The following is a 16,046-nucleotide window of genomic DNA, read 5'->3' as shown; positions in this document are numbered from 1 at the left end:
ACAGAGTTATAATGAAACAAGAAAACTAAACTGTAACTATTGAAAACAAACTGCACGCCTCTGTACTGACTTTAAAACCGGTTCCCATTTTGGGTTCATAAAATGCAGAGTTTAGAAACAATTAAAAAATAAATTTTAATGACTAAATAATAAATTATTATTTTGGTGTAAATCATCAAAGAATTGTGTTCACCAAAATTGTATGGGAAATGATTTAGATTAGAAATCTTCTATAGCAATCCACTTCATTTTGTTTTTTTGTAGGCATGAATGTTAGATGCTGCTGACCAATACAGTGGTTATCACCGACATCAAAGTTCCGACTTCCAACCATTGTCATATTCATTGCCTTTTTACCATTTGCCCACAATAACAAATACGTTATGAATAACTTGTTAATATTTACTAACCGCTCGACATATGAATACACGGTATAGTTTAGTAGATGCAGTAACATTCAATATTTCAGGCTAAAAACATTCATCTATCTATACAGAAGACCCCCCCCCCTCTTAATTGGAAGAAGCTACTCCTACTTATGAATGTGATTTGCTGTCCTTACCTGTTTGATGTTCTGAAAAGCTTCTTACAATTTTTGAACAAAAATATAGTTTCGCTCTTCTCTTTCTTAGCAACCGAGTGTGCCTATCCTGTTTGCAGGTCTTGCTGCTCTAAATAAAATGAAAATGGAATTTCCAATGATTTTTAAGTGAACATTTTTATATAAGAGTAAGATTTGAGGAATACAATAATGCTACCCCCCTCTCCACATGGAAATGTTTTGCTATTCAATGTAAAAATGCAAAAATTTTCTGACATGGCAAGTTTAGGCATCAAATTTCCACGCAATGATCTTTCAATTTTTAGTGGGTGTAGGGAAGGGGTAAATTTATAGGTCAGTTTAATGATTTCTGCTACTTAGTCAAAAGAATCCTGTTGGGCAAGTTTTTTTGTTTTTATTTTTAACTTATAAAGAACTCCAGTCTAAAAGGTTAAATGATTTTTCTTTTTATGTGAATTTGAAATCTACTCCAGGGGCCCTAATTTTGCATTGAAATATTATTTAAAAAATGTATTTTTAATTCTCCCTCTTAAATAAAAAAGAATATATATACATTATATATATATATATATACTTTTTTATTTAAGAGGGAGAATTAAAAATACATTTTTTAAATAAATTAAAAATAAAAATATTATATACGTCCAAACAAATTAAAAAGGGCGACTTTCTAAGTGAATAAAAAAATGAGCTTCGAGGCGGAGCCAATATTAACCGTATGTATCGCTTGAAAAAACAACAATAACAAATCTAAATTTATAAGCAATAAAAATAAACAGTAAAATTAATCTGAGGTTTGTGGCCTAATGGTTAAGGCACCGGACTGTGGTAAACATGGTCTGAGGTTCGATCCCTAGAAACAGTTGAAATATGCTGACGAGAGGTAACGACCTCGAAACACGTGTGTACGTAGATTACTGTTTTAAAAATAATAAATAAATAAAAATGTTATATACGTCCAAACAAATTAAAAAGGGCGACTTTCTAAGTAAATAAAAAACTGAGCTTCAAGGCAGAGCCAATATTAACCGTATGTATCGCTTGAAAAAACAACAATAACAAATATATATATATATATATATATATATGTATTTTATGTTTTCCTCAAAGAACAAAGGAGGATGCAATAATTTTATTTTTTCCTCTGACAAATAAAAAATTAAAACCCAACAGAAAAAGATTGTCTCCAAATAAAATTAATGGAGAATACAAAGCAAGTTTCAAGAAGACCGATAGAATATATTTTTTAGTGACCATCAATCGATCGAAAACTGATTTTTCTAAAGCTTATTAAAATCTATTAAAATCCATTATTTCTGAACAACTTTGTGTTTTACAAGAAAGATAAAACCCTAAAGTTTATGTTAAAAGCAGAATATAATACTTTTCTATAATTTTTAATAGAATTTTAAGTTTTAAATTTTTCAAAAAACGCATCTGACCCATTTTTCATTGAATGTCAACAAAACAAATATTTTTTAAAAAGTTTATGAATCAATTAAACTAACTTTTTTATATATATTATTCCTTAATTAGAATTCATTTTTGAGATGAGCATTATAAATATTAATTTATTTTTATTTCGGACTATTATTCTCATCTTTATTAGTTGTTTTCATCTTTATTGGTTGTTGTTTTTCACGACGTTTCGGCCAACTATTCCTCTGGCCTTCGTTAGGTGGTAACCGCGACGGATAGGAACTTCGAATCTCCTAACTGCATTCTCAGCAATCACTGCCATCCGTAGTTGTTGTCATTTCACCACGTTTTGGCCAAGTAAACCTCTGGCCGGCTTTGGGTAGGATTGAAACCACTATCTTCAGATAATTCTCACCTGGAACCGTAGAGATTCAACGTCTCTATCAACTGCGCCATGATCTTATAAATCCACGTTTATTTATTATCTGATCTTCCATAGTCGGGTCCGTACTGATTAGCATATATATTATTCCTTAATTGGAATTCATTTTTGAGATGAGCATTATATATATTAATTTATTTTTTATTTCGGACTATTATTCTCATCTTTATTAGTTGTTGTTTTTCACGATGTTTCGGACAACTATTCCTCTGGCCTTTGTCACAACAACCAATAAAGATGAAAACAACAACTAATAAAGATGAGAATAATAGACCAAAATAAAAATTAAACTTTTTTATGTCTAAATACAATTTACTATGATTGGCTATAAGAATATGCAAAATATATTAGAATATAATTACCTTATATTTAAATAAATTCAAATAATTCAATTATTTAGCACGATCTCATACATTTTAGAAACCATGTGCTTACTGCTGCCATCTTGGCTTTTAGGTATTGGAACCAGGTCGCATTTAAATATTTAAGCATTTTCGTGAATTTTAATGTAACTAGACAGGCAAATACATTTTTTAAAAATAATTGAAGTTATAATTACAAACACCATTTATGGTGAAATGTCTTATTTTTAACTTGAAAAAAAAAACGTAATACGCAGATACAATTAATACTTATAATTTTCACATCCTGTTTTTTTTTTTGGTATCGGTTCTTTAAAGCATTCTTTATGTACTGGTACATGGAAAATTTACACATTCTAAAATAAAATGTTTAATTTATTTTTAAAGATTCAAAAGTATACCTATTTAAAAAAAAAAATTTTTTATCCTCATCTGAAAGATAATTATTGATTATAATTTACATATTCAATGAATCTCAAACTTCAAAACACAAAAGATAAAAAAATTAAACACATTCAAATTTCGGATTTCAATCTTCGATATCGAAGGCACCCTGTGAATTTTTTTTTTTTTCTACAGTCGTTCACCCTCCCACCACAAAATGAGTGTGTGTTTAGTGGATCACTTGAACTTAAGGGTTCGAACAAGGGACAAATGAGGAAGGGGGGCACGAAGTCCACAAAAATATATTTATACAATGAATATGAAAAAAAAGTTACACACATATAAAGTGCATTTTTTTACTTATTAATCGATGAAAATTTTATAATGATTAGATCATTATCTGATTTTTGATAGATTTTTGAAGACAAACTTTGTTACGAAAATCAAAAACATTCCATAAATTTGGTGGTCACTGTATTTAATTTATTTTTTAAAAAAAACGAAACTTTGTAGAGAGTGACAAAAAACAAAAACAAAAACACTTTGTTCAAAAATAGAGAATTTCTCACCTTTTGAACTTTGTGAAAAATAAAACAAAAAAGTTGAAAAACTAAAAACTTACAGTTTGTGAAGAGTGAAAAAAGCTATTGTTTTATTTATTTTATATTTTTTTTGTGCGATAATTAAAAAAAAAACTGCACTAATCATACACTTAATATATTAGTGTTGCGATGATCAATCGGAAACCAAAAAAATCAGGACTTTTGAGGGTATCGGAATCAGAAAAATGTTATCCAGATTTCCGATTCCAAAAACAATACTTATAATATTGTTTAAACTTAATTTTCCACGGTTAGTACTAATGATAAATATTTTTTATACTATTGCAACATGGCCGTTATGCTCGAGCTGTGTTTGTTACAATTCAAACCTCTCTTGCAACCCCATGCCGTCTGGTACAAAGAAATAAAAATAAATGAATCCGACAAACCATTTTTTCTGTTTTAGCAAAAGGCATTTATTACCATTACTTTCCAAACAATGTTTTTTGTTTTTTTACTGTTCATTTTGTGTGCCATCATATTAACAAAACCCTGTCATCTCAACACCAGCTTAAAGTCTCTCACTGCCACCAAGGGGCCACATGTTCATCTCACTTGGCATACACTTTTCTTCTTGATCACACGCCAACCATAGGCAACCATTTCTCATCTTCGACTTTAGGCATTCACCTTCTTCAGTGCACATTTTGCTTCTCTTTTTAACAATGTGGAGTATTTTTTTTTTCTTCTGACATGAGCCCGCGCACACTTTCTAATTTGCATATAACGACTACTGCAGCTGCTGCTGTTGCTAATACTTTCGATAGTCATCTATCCTTCGCCTGCTGCTGCTATTTTCATACAAACTGTCACACCATCAGTAAAACTAAAATCTATAGATCATAATATCAGCAAAATATAATGCAAATTTGTTTTATTTGCGTAAAAAAAAATCAAAAATTGAAACTTTGCATAAATTAGATAAATAACCATTAAAAGAATCCACTGGGTTTACAAGATTCAAAAACAAAACGTTTTTGTCAAGAAAAAATATTGTCATATATTAATAATTAAATTAAACGTAAAATATAAAAAGTGTTTTTAATCTTTTTAATTATTTCTTTTCATGCTGTTTGGGTTTTTATCTGATTTCTTTTTATGTGGTGGGCTTCCGTCCTTACTTACCAGAAGAGGCTCGAAGTTTAAAAACAAAAAAAACTGGGGACATTTTCAAAGACTGAATTATTAATAGGATATAAATAATTTGTGAATTTTCATGCCGCTGTGTCAAAAAATAAAAATAAAAAGGTAATATCCCTTGAGAGCGTATTGTGATTATATGAGAAAATAAAGCTGTGTACGCATTATAAATGTTTCTTTTCTGTGTCTTACATTATACATTAGTACATTAGGGGTCATTTCGAGTTAAAAGTTTATTTACTGCACCCATCTGAACTAGAGAAAATCATGATTTAAATGTGTATGTCTCGTCTAAATAACTAACGATGAATATCTAATATGGCCGACCAGACGCGTGATCATGTCACTAATAAGGGTGCTGAAGGTAAACGTTTTAACTGGGCTGACAGTCAGGAACTCGAACCTTGGATTAACCACTAAGGAAGTTGTCCTATCAGCAAGTGCAAGGTACTGGGGTTGCTGAATTGCCATTAAGTGAATGGATTCTGGACCATGCAGTAGCTTCTGGTGGGGATTCTCGATGCCATGTTAGTGGGTAATTGTTACAGCTTTATCTTATCATGGGCTACAAAAGAAAATATTTCTTTGTTTCTTTTTCTCCTTTACTTTCCCTCTTTGCCCTGCTCTAAGTCTATCAACCTGTTCCACAAATCCCAAAATTCCATCATGGAAAGTCTCCAGAACAAATACATGATTAAACCCAGAACTCCAACTTCCAATGTAGATCCCCACTACCATGTCTCTTTCTCCAACATCAGGGGTCTACATTCTAACCTTCCAGAGGTTGAAATCCAATTACAGGAGACTAAACCAGACCTATTAGTCCTAAGCGAAACTGGCACTGGACCGACTATTTCTCTAGATGAGTTTGTAATGAAAGGATACTCTAACTTAACATCTAAATCTGACCCCCAAGATCGCCATGGGCATGGAATATGTACCTACATTAGAGATGGCTTTCCATGTGGTAGGAACATCTCCAGAGAAGACCCTAAATTACTCTATACGTGCTTCTAGGTTGCACTTGCTCACACCACTATGCTAGAAGTGTCATGCAGATCCAAAATATCAATATTGCTCAGGTAAACGATTCATTTTAGCAAATTATTGGGATTTAAAAAAGATTAAAATGAAGCTCACCCATTATACCTCCAGAATCACTATGATTAAATTTGCTTTGGATGCTGTTAAATGACATCTTTTGGATGCTGTTAAATGACAACTCCTTCTACCATGAATTACCTGCACCTAATTATTTCTATTCTTTTGAGGTGACACAAACCCAAATCTTATTTTTTAACTCATTGTATTTTGTAGACAGTCACTGTCAGGAAATTTATATCAAAATTCATGAAAAACTTCTAAAAATTGAACATTGTGCTCCGTAGGCCCCTAGTCAAGAACTGGTTATAAGTTACACTGTTCTGGAGATTGAAGGTTCAATCTTCAGTGTAGGTGACACTCAAAATACAATTGCAAATTACTGAGGACTTCTGCTCAGTTATGGCTGATGGAACGAGAGCATGCTTCCCCTGTGCTAATGCAATAAATGCAATAAAGGATTCCATTCAAAATTCCATTCAAATTCCCAAGTTTGACAAGATACGAGGAACCTTAAATAAGTTTCCAAACATTTTTGTACAGGCATTTAAAATTGTCATAGACTCTTGAAAATTCACTGTTATTGCTATACATCTTATGAGATGACTGACCAATTTTTGTGATTTCATGTTCAAATGAACAGCTACAGAAGGAATTGGAATACATCCTACTAAAGCCTGATTCTCACAGCTGTTGAATTTCAAAAATACAATATGGATATGAGGACACTTTAGAAGAATGATATGCAATAAAATTTTGTTTTAAACATGGAAAAAAAAAATGCCACAGAAATGTATGGGAACCGAGTTCTCCACACAAGCGAACACACAAACACAAACGGATGACCTTAAGGCAAACACGATTATCGCCCTTTAACTCTGGTAATATCATTCTTGGCCACAAGGAAGTGATACACCTACCTTCACTTCCGGTTTGTATCATTTTTTTTTTTTTTTTTTTTTTACACAGTGATCACCACTTATCAAGGCCCGGAAGCCACTCAGGGATAATGGTTATTGCAAGTACATTACGTTAGTGTGGAGATTTGATGAAGTGTTTACTTAAGGGGGCGGTTCATTAGGAATTTGTTAACATTGGACTTGAACACATCCAAGTTGTATTCCGGTGGGAAGCAGGCAGACGGAACAGAGTTCCACAGGCGTGCATTCATTCTCTTTTCACTGGACCTCAGGACAATGCAGATGTGACGAAAAACACTTTCTGGTTCTGGCAAACGAACTCTCAACAAAGAATCTTGAGGCCTAAATGCAAGTAACGTTATTCATTTATCTTTCGCTATGAACTTTTACAATCTTTAATTTTTAATTATGTTCTAAATAAATTTACTTTGGTTGTAATATTAATATCGGCAGACTTCATGTCTTCATTTCATGGCAAAAAGAGATCATATGACGTTTTTTTTTTTTTTTTTTACACAGTGATCACCACTTATCAAGGCCCGGAAGCCACTCAGGGATAAGGGTTATTGCAAGTACATTAAGTTAGTGAGGAGACTTTTCTTCAATCTCCTACTTAACAATAGAGGATGAGGCCGCCAACCACAATAAAAGGTGACTCTGTCCTCTACAAACATATGGAATGCTTCAAACTGCTTTCGGACCATTTTGTATGAATCGAGCATCAGTTTTTGAGTGGCATAAGAGATTCAAAGAAGACAGGGAGTGTGAGGGATGATGAGAGGTGTGGGAGGAGTGAGAAAGTTAGAACACCAGAGTTGATTGGCCAAATAAAGAATTTCATGGATAAGGACTGTCGTATATATAATAAGTGCACAGTTTGATGTAAGTATGGGAACTGTACACATAATTATTCATGAGGAACTGAAGATGTGGACGATTTGCATGAAGTTTGTCCCAAGGATGCTCAGAGATCAGAAAGAAAGACGTTGTCATGACAGCAGAGAGATAGGATGAGCAAGCTGATCAATTCAGATTCTGCAGTTCTTTATGCTCTGGTGACCTGCAATGAAAGCTGGATCTACTGCTATGACCAAGACACAGGATTCCCAGTGGAAGCATGCTGACTCTCCCAGACCCAAGAAGGCCAGATAGAGCAAATCTACCGAGACTCTTATGATGAGCCCTTTTTTTTTTAACAGCGCAGGTATGATCTACATGCACTGGATTCCCACTGGACAGACAGTCAACAAGGAATATTATGTTGGAGTTTTAAGAGAGTCCAGGAAGAGATTCTGTTGGAAGAAGCCAGTACTCTTCAAATCAGGTTAAGTGGCATTTCCACCCGAACAATGCACCAGTCCACAACTCTATCGTTGTCACAGACTATTTTACCAAGATGAGCATCAACATAGTTCCTCATCCTCCCTATAGTTCAGCCTGTGCTCCCTGTAACTTTTGGTTATTCCCTAAGCTCAAGGAAAACTTAAAGGCTGTCGTTATGAGACAATTGAGGAGATGAAAGAAGCTATGACAAGATTCATTGTCACACTCACACAAGAGGATTTCCATAGGGCCTTCCAGAAATTGTTGGAACGATACAATAAGTGCATTGCAGTCATAGGAGATCACTTCAAAGGGGACTAAAGTTTCATGTGTGTACTATCAATAAAAGTCCAAAGAATCCAATAATAATTTAGTTCTTTGAACTTGTGGTAAAAAAGGGATGAAATTACTTACCGATTAAGAGCACATATTATGTCTTTTATTATTATTTAAAGTCCTCACAATTAATCACTTTGTTTATGATTAATAATTAACTTATTACATTTTTCTTTATGCCAAATCATTTTATGGTCTGCCATGCAAGCCGTTTGGGCCTTTTATTTGTTGAGGCTGCTTTGATAGTTAATCAGAGTTGCTCAGTATTGTTACACACTATCTTAGTTTATCTCTACATGTGGTTTTATTTTATTAAATTCGCTAAAACAACTTCAGCTCTGGTTTTGCTACCAGATACTTGTCGACTACTTTCACAGATTGTCAAGTTAACTAATACATTGACATGACTTTGTGCCTCCACAGTGTTATTCGACCTCAGATTAGAGTTGGGGCTGCACACAAACATGCACTATTTTCACAAGTCATTAACCTGACCAAACTAACTCTCTTATTTCACGTTCCCTATTATTAGAAGTTTTCAAAAAACTTTTACAGACTCAATATGAACAAAATGAATAAAACTTATGGAAATTGGAATATTCATACTCTATGGCTCATTGGAAAAACTTTCGAACATTTATATTAGATATACCTCTGCACTCCATGTTCAAAAAGAATGTGTCCTTTATAGTATCTGAGTTGACTGAATGATTAATTGTCCATATAGACCGCTTCATACGCTCCAAAAAATTCCAGCAAAGCTTAACAGCCAGCCATGGTCCACTCCAGAATGTGCTGCAACCATTCTGCACAGAAATCACTATTTCCATTGCTTCCAACCATAATAAATGTTGTGAAACTAAAGCCACCTTTACATCCGCTAGCAACCATTGTAAAAATGTAATAAAGAAAGTAAGAGATTCACATGCTCAGTATGTCAAGTTTAAAGTAGCTGACCAGTGGCTTGATTCTCATCAATTTTGGCGAATAACAAACAGGATCCTGAACAGAAGCATGTCCTCTATCTCTACCATTATCAACAAACCTGAGGTAAAATTTCATCAGCATCTGACAAAGCAAAACTCTTTGACAAAAGTTTGTAGCAAATTCTACTCTTTGTGATTAGGGCTGCCTACACCCTGTATTCTTCCTGTGACTAAAAACACACCATGCGACATACAAATATCTGTACACGATGACTTTGATTCTAGTAAAGCAACTGGCCCCAAGGGCATTCCAGTTATAGTGCTCAAAAAGCTTCAACTGGAACTAGCTTTTATACTTACAAAGCTCTTCAAACGTTGACTTAAGGAAAAATGCTTTCCAACACCCTGGAAAACTTCATTCCAGAGATCAGTCATCTCCTTCTTAGTACAGACCAATCAGTCCCCTATACATCATGAGCAAGTTGCTGGAATCTGTGATAAACAGAGAAATGGTCAACCACCTCAGCAAAAATAACCTGCTTAGTGGCATGTAATATGGTTTCTGTTCTGCGAGATCTACTATGTACTAATGTACTAATTCTTATATCACACAGGATTAGTGAATCTCTCGACAGGGGTTTCATTTCTAGAGCAAAGACTTTTGATAGAGTATAGCATAAAGGTCTACTTCACAAAATCGCCTGCTTTGGAATAGCTGCAAACATCCTCTTAATTATTAAATCTTTTCTCTCTGATAGGCTTATAAGAGTAGTTGTTGATGGGTAGAAATCAAAAACTCATAGTATTAACATTGGCATTTCTCAAGATTCCATCCTGGGCCCAACTCTCTACCTGATCTTCATTAATGATCTTCCAAATCACATTCTTAGATCATTTGTAGACATTTATACAGATGGCACCACAATCTATAGCAACACTTCAAAAACCAGCAATGACCAAGATCTTTCTGATTCTTTCCATCCTAATCTTGAGTATGTGGTGCAATGGGTGAAAATGTGGCTGGTTAATTTTAATACATCGAAAAGCAAGCTTCTGTCTTTTCATCATTATTGCTCTCACTTCTATTACTCCTCAATTGAAATGAATGGCTCTCATCTTGGGGAAGCTCCATGTCTTGACAAGTTTCTGAGACTGACCTTCACTTTTGATCTGACATGGAACATATACATCAAATCTGTTGCCAATATCACTCGAAAAATGGTTGGACCACTCCAATAGGTATCTCACTGCCGATGCAATCCTCTATCTGTATAAGAGCCAGGTACACCTTAAAAGGAAGTACTGTTGCCACATCTGGGCAGAAGCTGCTTGGCATGTCCTAATCGGCCTTGATAGTTCAAAACCAGCGTCAAAACCTAGTAGGTGATGCCCTTTTCTTTTCTCTGAAACCTCTTTCCCACAGAAGAGATGTTGTGAGCCTGTTTCTGCTCTATCATTATTTTCATGGTAAGTGTGTGACTGAACTCCAATCTATGGTTCCCCCTTGCTAAACTTTCACAAAAAACTCTCAACTAGCTACAACCAATATAAACTATTTTCCCTACTCTCTATCTGTGCCTAAATCTAAACGTAGATTCTATGAACAAAACTTCTTTCCCAGAACTGCCCGTTTGTGGAACACTGTTCCATTGGTCTGCTTCCCGATTGAATATAACATGGTAGCCTTCAAATCCAATGTAAACAAGTTCTTGTTGAGCCATCCCCATAAATAATCAAATTCTACCCAATTTACACCATTAATGATTACTAAACTACCACCTCACATTCATTAACCCTTATCCTCAAATGGCCTTCAGAGCTTAAAAAAAACACAGTAGAAGGCCTTCTGGCTTTTTGGACCTCAACAGTGAAGGGGTGGGATTTTGCTGTTGGGCCACTTTCGAGTAAGTACATTCTGGGGAGCACAAGTGCTATGCGGTCATCAGAGCACATGTCATTACTTGTAAAACACGCACAGGGATACAATACTGTAGTGATGGGACAGGGGTTAAAACTTGGTTGATAGTGCAGTGCATTGGAAACTTTTTTTGAACCCTAAGAGTGAGAGACTAGTGGTAGATAAATCAGCTCAGATGTGGCAACAATACTCTATGCATGGGCGAATTATAGCTTTGTAAAAATATAGAATACTCTTTGGTATGAATAATTTTCTCTAGCATCGACTTGCTTAGAGACTTGACCCTTAGATTAAAATGAGGCAACCCTCCTAGGCATTTTCTCCATTGTAAATTTGTTTAAAAAAATAATTTAAAAAAAAAAAAAAAAAAAAAAATTTCATTTACTTTATTTTTCTAAGTAAACAGAAAAATGTTTTATGGAAAGTTAGTCCATGTCATTATGCCCTTATCGTAATTAGTATTAGTCCAAGCAAACAAAAGAAAAATAAATATGAATCATTCAAATGAAATACTCATGTTAATTGTAAATGTAAAAAAAATAAAATCTAGAAAAACAGTTAACATATCCATTCATTACTGTGGGATATAAATTCATAAATAGAGAGAGAGAGAGAGAGAGAGAGAGAGAGAGAGAGAGAGAGAGAGAGAGAGAGAGGCCAATTTCTACAAAGATTAGATTAGGTGACTTCTCTTTTGACAGTAGTAATAGTAGTAGTAGATATAGATTTATGAATGAAAGTGTATAAATGGAAAACATGGTGATGATAACGGGCCAGATTAAAAAGAAGTCACATGGTAGAGCAGAGAGAAAGAGAGAGAGAGAGAGGGAATGAAGTGGGCGATATAAAAATAGTTAATGTGGTAAAGGTGGAGGCAAAGAGAAAATGAATGGAATAGTGTTTCTATTTACTTGCCTCTCCATGAGGGCAGAGTTAGACACAAGGTCGGTTTTTAATGTGGGGAAAATCCAGCTCCCAAAAAAGGGGCACTTTAGATAGGAACAAAAATAAAAATTCTCTCAGTTATGAACGATTTCTCCTCCACTGACCAAGGACAGAAAAAGTTAAGTGTAGCATCAGAACAGATTTTTGGTCAAGATCAAAGTGTAGTATCTGTTCTTCAGATGCTGCACTTCCATTTCTTGTTCTCTTTCGGTGGAGGAGAAATCCTTCACGACTGAGACAATTTTTATTTTTGTACCTTTTCTCCACGTTAAAAAACGACCCTGGTGTCTAACTCTGTCCCGTGGGGAGGCATAGTAAATAGGTACTACACTGTGATCTTGGTCCACTTTTTATTTTCTTTTAATTATGTCATTTTGAAGTTGTTATATATATATATATATATATATATATATATATATATACTAGCAAAAGTACCCGTCATTGACTGGGTTCAAAAACAGCCTACAGAAAATGGACTCTGATTTATGAAAGTATGATAGGTTATGAAAAGGAAGGGTTGTAAAGAGATAGCTTCGAATTTGGGGGTATCAAAACCAAAACAAAATATGATGAAAGTAAAAATAAAATAGATAAACCCCATAATTTATTATACCATACCTGTTCACACTGAAACACTTATCACAATATTCTGTGGATCTATATTAAAAAACCTTGTTAAACTTTGTGACATATTTCCATTCTACGGAGGTCAGGCGCAACGAACACCATAATTTTATTATACGATATTTCTTCAAACTGAAACATAATTATCAAAGTATACTTACGCAGATAGATATAAAAAGTCTTTATTAAAGTTTGTGCCTATTTCCATTCTATGGAGGTCAGGCGCGAACGCAGACCCCACAATTTTATTATACCATCCCTATTTAATTTAAAACACACTTATCAAAGTATTCTTATGTACATCTACCTCAAAAACACTTGTCAACGTTACAAATCTGTATGTGCCATCCGGTTTTGGTACAAGAATACAGGGAGAACTCCACTGACTGTTGCTTGGTTCAATAATGTCATTATCCAGCATATATTTTACTTCTGCTCTCATTTGCTGAAGCTTGATTGGGTTTACCCGGTAAAAATGTTGTTTGATTGGTTTCTCCTCTCCAACAAAAACATCATGTACAGCAGATGTGGTTTTTCCAGGAACATCAGGAAAAAGGTTTTTGAAATCATTGACCAAATCATTAATTTCTTTTTTTCATTTGATAAATGTTCAAATTTTACATTTAAATTTGACAGAATTTCAGAATTTTTTAAATGACTATTTTGACCCATGTCCTTCTCCTTTACAACTACCTCCTCGTCTATGTCATCCTCATTTTGATTTGTAATATTAATTCTAGTTAAGGTTGAGATTGGCTTAATTTTAGTATTATCATTTCTGTCCATGTAACTTTTTAACATATTAATGTGGCAAATTCTTTTCTTTTTTCTTCGATCTGGGGTATGGACGATATAATTTAAGTCATTAATTTTCTTTCCTATTTCATAAGTGGCAAAATATCTTGCTTGTAGAGGATGATTTTGAATTTGTAAAAATACTAAAACTTTGTCACCGATGTCAAAATTACGACTTTTACTACATTTATCATATCTAGTCTTCATTCTATTTTGGGAGTTCTTCAAATTATCTTGTGCTATTTTGAAAGCATTATGCATTTTTTCTTTAAAATTCGATACATAGTTCAAAAGGTGCATCTCATTCTCTTCGGTCAGCCATTTTTCTTTTAAAAGTTTTAAGGGACCTCGAACATTATGACCAAAAACAAGTTCAAAAGGGCTAAAACCTAGAGAGTCTTGAACAGCTTCTCTAGCTGCAAACAAAACAAAATGAACCCCTTCGTCCCAATCATTTTTATATTGGTAATAGAACTTTCTCATCATTGATTTTATCGTTTGATGAAAACGTTCAAGGGCACCTTGTGATTCAGGGTGATACACACTCGATTTGTACTGTTTGATAGCCATTTCACTCATTACTTGTTGAAATAGACCAGACAAAAAATTTGAACCTTGGTCTGATTGAATGGCTGAAGGAATCCCGACTAAACAGAAAAACTCCGTCAAAGCCTTAACAATGGTTCTGGTTTTAATATTCCTCAAAGGTATAGCCTCAGGAAAGCGAGTTGACGTACACATAATTGTCAATATATATTGGTTCCCTATTTTTGTTTTTGGAAGAGGGCCAACACAATCAACTAGTCCTCTATTAAAAGGTTCTTCAAATGCTGGAATGGGTTGTAGAGGGTCGGGCGGAATCTTTTGATTAGGTTTTCCTACCATCTGACATGTGTGACAGGAGTTACAGAAATTTACAACATCTTGTTTAAGTTTTGGCCAGTAGAAATAATTTATTATTTTTTCATAGGTCTTATTTATTCCTAAATGTCCTGACATGGAAGTATCATGGGCTATGCTAAGTACTTCCATCCTGTATACTTTAGGGATCACTATTTAGTTCATAATCTTCCACTCATTTAGATTGGCATCCACTGGGCGCCATTTTCTCAGTAGGAGGCCATCTCTCATAAAAAACATTCTCTAACTTTTCTTGCTTCTTCTAAGGGGAGTGCTTTATTTTTTAAGAGACAGAGTTCAGGGTCTTTCTCTTGCTTACTGATGAGTTGATTACGATTTATATTGTCTTTTATTTTTCCTGCTTCATTTTCCATTTGGCAAGAACTATTATTATGCGATATAAATGTTTCATTCAATTGCAACAGACTATCTGTTGATGTGTCTTCATTTTTTGAAATTTGTTTCTTGGCTCTCGCCCTAGTAAACACACACTCAGGATATAAGTCTTTGTCTTCTTTAAACAAAGATTCTTCCCCTTTTCCTATCTCCTCGCAGACAATTGGTTCCGCTATTACCCTGTCACCTGCTAAATCGTTACCTAACAGTAAGGAGACACCTTTAACTGGTAGGTTTGGTCATACACCGACTACAACAAGACCATTCACTATTTCTGACTTTAAGTAGATTTTGTAAAGGGGAACCTTAATTATGCCCAACTCCATGCCTTGTAACAAAACAAAATCGCTGGTGAATGTCGATTCTGATAATTGAAGTGCGCTTTCTAGTAGTAATGTTTGAGACGCATCAGTATCTCGCAAGATTTGGATAGTCGTAGCCTCATCAGGGTCGTTGCTGTAAATGAACCCTTGGGATAAAAAGGGCCTATAATTTCTCATACAAGCGTTTTCATCACCACTTGTTTTTGAGAAAGGTTGGGGAGAGAAATCATTTCTAACAGATTGGGTAAAAGCATGGGGTTGGAAAGAGGTATTTTCTTCTCGTTTTCTTTTTAAAATTCTGCAGTCAGATATGATTATCCTTCTTGCAGTATGCTCAGAAGATTTTTTCTTTTGTATAAACTTTCCACGATATACATTAGGTTGGAGTTCAGACAGAATTTGTTGTGCAAGACCTAATTTTTTCAAAACTCCTCGTATGCATTTAATATTGCATTTTTTTATTTTATTATAATCTAAGGCATCTTCAATACTGAGCGCCGAGTAAATATCGGCTGCTCTGCCGACCAAAACCGTCTGTAAAAGTGTTGCCCAGATTTCATAAGGCCATCTTAAATTAACTGCAATTTTTGCAAACAAGGAAAATATTTTTCCACAGATTTTTCGAAAA

At 34.3% G+C, this 16,046-nt stretch overlaps 1 protein-coding gene across 2 annotated transcripts in view; it reads right to left on the bottom strand.

The window, feature by feature from the left end:
- Window positions 1-16,046, bottom strand: part of LOC145291357 (ATP-binding cassette sub-family C member 10-like) — a 120,705-nt gene that overhangs the window by 84,538 nt on the left and 20,121 nt on the right. The window contains exon 1 of one of the 2 annotated variants that reach the window (XM_080137130.1): window positions 563-671. The exons of the other annotated variant lie outside the window; for it this stretch is intronic. The gene's annotated coding sequence lies outside the window, so the exon portion shown is untranslated. Of the gene's footprint in view, window positions 1-562; window positions 672-16,046 lie in introns of those variants that run through there. 2 annotated transcript variants of the gene reach the window in all.

Source organism: Euprymna scolopes, chromosome 12, assembly GCF_053919585.1.
Source record: "Euprymna scolopes isolate OS-2025 chromosome 12, ASM5391958v1, whole genome shotgun sequence".
Lineage (NCBI taxonomy): Eukaryota > Metazoa > Mollusca > Cephalopoda > Sepiida > Sepiolidae > Euprymna > Euprymna scolopes.
The sequence above is the reverse complement of the archived record's forward strand: the minus strand, read 5'-3'. Positions and strand labels throughout refer to the sequence as shown.